This window comes from Polyodon spathula, chromosome 23, assembly GCF_017654505.1.
Source record: "Polyodon spathula isolate WHYD16114869_AA chromosome 23, ASM1765450v1, whole genome shotgun sequence".
In the NCBI taxonomy this organism is placed as follows: domain Eukaryota; kingdom Metazoa; phylum Chordata; class Actinopteri; order Acipenseriformes; family Polyodontidae; genus Polyodon; species Polyodon spathula.
This window is the reverse complement of record NC_054556.1, coordinates 7,212,611-7,216,255: the sequence shown is the minus strand read 5'-3', so window position 1 is coordinate 7,216,255 and position 3,645 is coordinate 7,212,611. Positions and strand designations below refer to the sequence as shown.

Below are 3,645 nucleotides of genomic sequence, written 5' to 3'. Positions count from 1 at the left end.
TGGTCGTTTTGGGAATATATGATATTGGGATAGTCTACTACCACCCATTTATTATTCATGGAGACCTGAATGCTTGTACCAGTTCTAAATCCTCTTAGAGCACTTGGAGTACGTTATTTCTATGGGCACCTTTCACTGCATGATGATTTAATACCACATGCCAGACTGATTTGAAATGCTTTTTTTTTTTCTTCTGAAAAGGCTTTCAAAACCTGGAACGACATGATATTCAGTCTGGCAGCCCCTTCTGGAATCCCTGGCCTAAAATGGAAAATTAGATCAATCTACAAAACACACACAAAAAAATAGCTTAGAGGGTGTACCATATGTTGGAAACCCAGGAACACTAGTCTGTTTGGTAAAAGAGCTGGAACCCATGATAACTACAGAGAGAAAAAATGCAGTCTTGCTTTACATGGACTCATTACAATGGTACATTGAGCTCATTACAAGGATAAGCCTATACAGCTATGTAACAGGGCTAGGCGACTGTACATGGATTTGTTTATTTATTTTTAGAACAGGGTCACCCCCTCCTCCCCTTTGTCTCATTTGTGTTATTTTGTATTTGTGTTTTATGATATATTTATTTGTAAATGTATTGATGGCGTAGCCATGTGTTTTGCTTTTGTATGGTGTTGCAGCATAGATGGTAAGCCCCATCCACATTAATAAACCCATGCAGAAGGTGGCCATCTCCCGAATTAAGTGATTCATTTGTTACTAATCTGGAATCTCTGCACTCGTGGTGGGTGTTCGGAGGAGCGAGCGAGAGTGAGAGGCGTGTAAAAAAATATTTACAAAAAAAAAAACATGCTCACAAAGCCAAATAAAATTGTATACAAAAACAAAATAACAAACACAAAATACTGTTATCAGGCTGGGCAGTAGCCTTCACTGATCATACTTATTACGCTCATATACAATAATGGATGAGCGTGTCCCCTCCTCGCCCATCTGGAGCAAGGGGTTTACCTCGTTTTTTTTGGTACATGTCCCGATCCATGGACAATGTCCAAAAATGTCCAATAATATCTACATCACTTGTCATATTAGAGAATATATATATATATATTATATATATATATATATTATATATATATATAATAGATATATATATATATATATATATATATATATACGGTTTGGTTGGAAAAAGAAACCTGTGATGCTCCATCTCTATTGTACATGATTTAAGCCCTTCTTTGATCTTTGAGTCCAAGGCTAAAAAGACGAATAAGGCTGTGTATTCTGTAAAAAGCAAAAAGGCCCAAAAGTGAAATTAAACAACATTATTGGATTTGAATATGCTTCTTCAACTGTATAGGAATGGTTTAGATGTTATGCGCCAACCTTGGCATCTTGCCTGTCATAAAAGTATGGGAATATGTTAATAAGAGTCCTGTAGCAAAGTCCGACAATTAAGTTCCAAAGATTGAATGTCGACTTATTGTTGTAATGAAACATACAGTAAGTTGAAATCTTACCTTTTTAAAATGAGGAATTTGGCATCTTCAAGTCACCGTCTTTTCTTTCTAGCTGGTCTTGGAATAGTGCACAACTAGGATCGCAATACTTGAAGAATAATGGTAACTACAGCTACCTTTCTCCTGCCACTTGTAATTATTGTATTGGAAATATGTCTGGGATGACATCTCCTGCATGTACACATGTACTTTTGGAATGATTTAACACTTACCAGAAATGAAAAACACTTCAATTAATTAAAAAAAGATCAGCCTTTTATTTCTTTGTGCAAGTCCCAGTTTGCAGTTTAATGGTTATTTTAACAACTGGTATGTTAAGGTAACCAGTAGGCTAGGCTAAGAATAAAATGTATGAGACCATACAAGGGTTTTAAAGCCAAATGCAATATTTTTATTATTATTATTATTGTTATTATTATTTTTTTATTCATGCAGTTCTAAAACACCAACGGAAGTAGTATTTTTGAGTAAACCTCTGAAAAGTGTAGCAGTGCTAAATTAGCTCCCAAGCAAAACCATTGAAACTACCTGTAAATGTAGTTCTCAGATAGGCTGGCTGTTACTTTTCTGATTTTTAAACAGGAAGTTTACCTGCCCCAGTATATTCACTTATCCCTCTCTCTGATCTGGTGCACTGATAGAAACTGACCCAGAGCAGGTCCCAAAACAAACCACTCCAAAAGAAAAAGAGGCATTAATATTTACTATACGGAAAAGTACTGCTTCACAGGAGAAAGGTGCACTTCATGCAAACAATAGAGTAAGTCTGAATCTCCTTTCAGTGACCGTGTTGCATGGGCAGGAGAATAAAGCTAAGTTCAGATTGTAAGGATGCTCCTCAGGCCCCACATTTTTCATCTGAGGGAACAAGTATAAAGGATGACTGTGTTAAGAGTTGTTAAGCTGGAAGTCCTTCTCGACTGGAATCGGAGTGAGACATCATTGCTCATTGCATCTGTGTTCAAATGTGTTTCTTAGGAATTGCTGGTGAACAGGTCCTGATAACACATTAGTGCTCCCGTCAGTGAAGGCAAAGCTAAGCTTTGAGTATCTGCTCATAGAGATATGTTTGAAATAAGGAGCCTGGGGTGTGGTAAATGCAGGGAATTCTTCAAATTTGTCATATGGTGGGGTGTATTTGTTTTCACCAGTAACACATTTGGTTAGGCAACCTTAGAGCTCTCCAGTGACACTAATCTCATTATATACAGTAAAATCAGACTGAACTGGTATGCACTCATGGCAGAAAATTCAGGTTAAAACTTAAAATACCCTACAGAGAGTTCTGATTACTTTCCTTTACTTTATGGCTTGTTAGTATAGGTCGAGTGCAGTGATAAAAAGGTATGCTAGTGTCAGTGTATTGCTACCAGTCATAACCCCCACCCACCCCATTGCTCACATAGAAAAAAGAAAAGATCTTGTGTTACTTACCCTTGTGGTCTTAATTTTGTTGCCTGAAGAGCACATCCATCCTGAATTATCAGGTAATGTTTTGCACTCTTCTCCTTCCAGGCAGGGTTCCATCTCACACCACCATTTCCCAATAACTATGGAAGCTGCAGGGGTTACAGAACAAGCAATCAGACTAAAGTTATTGATTTCACAGGACAGGCTATACTCTGGTCTGGTAACATGTTTTTTTCTTCCAGTCTACACGGCTGCTTGCTGCTTTCTAACCACAGCTCAGACTAGGGGGAATGAATGGTTAAGTTTCCTCCAACTTAGCTATGCTTTTTTAATGTTAAAAGCTCTGATGCTTTCAGACAGCAGTCCTCTTGCCTGAGCGGATAAGCTCTGTTTTGAACCGGGACGAGGTGTTGTTCAAGGGAAAGGTTGTGCAAATGAGTTCATATGCAACACAGTGATTGAAAAGATCATGATCTACCGATTGGAATTAAATATAAAAGAATGCTGCTGGCGCTATGGAAACAGAATGCTAATTTTCTATGGAGTACAACTTGGATTAATGGACACATTAATTTTTTTTTTCTTTTCCCTGAGTGGCATAAATACATAATAATTTTCAGTTTTCTAGCATGCTGAGAAACATTTAATAATGGTAAAATCTGTAAAATGTTTCAACATTTATTAGGGATTATTACTGTACAGTAATCCGTCGCGTATCCAGCTGTGGTGTGACCAGAGTCAGGGAGGA

General features: G+C 37.5%; 1 long non-coding RNA gene across 1 annotated transcript; it reads right to left on the bottom strand.

The window, feature by feature from the left end:
- Positions 1–1,157: 1,157 nt before the first annotated feature.
- On the bottom strand, positions 1,158–3,029 carry LOC121298270. The gene is made up of 2 exons (XR_005947268.1): positions 2,922–3,029; positions 1,158–1,251 (listed from the first exon to the last, which is right to left on the bottom strand). It is a non-coding gene; the product is annotated as an uncharacterized LOC121298270 (long non-coding RNA).
- Between the last annotated feature and the right edge of the window lie 616 nt (positions 3,030–3,645).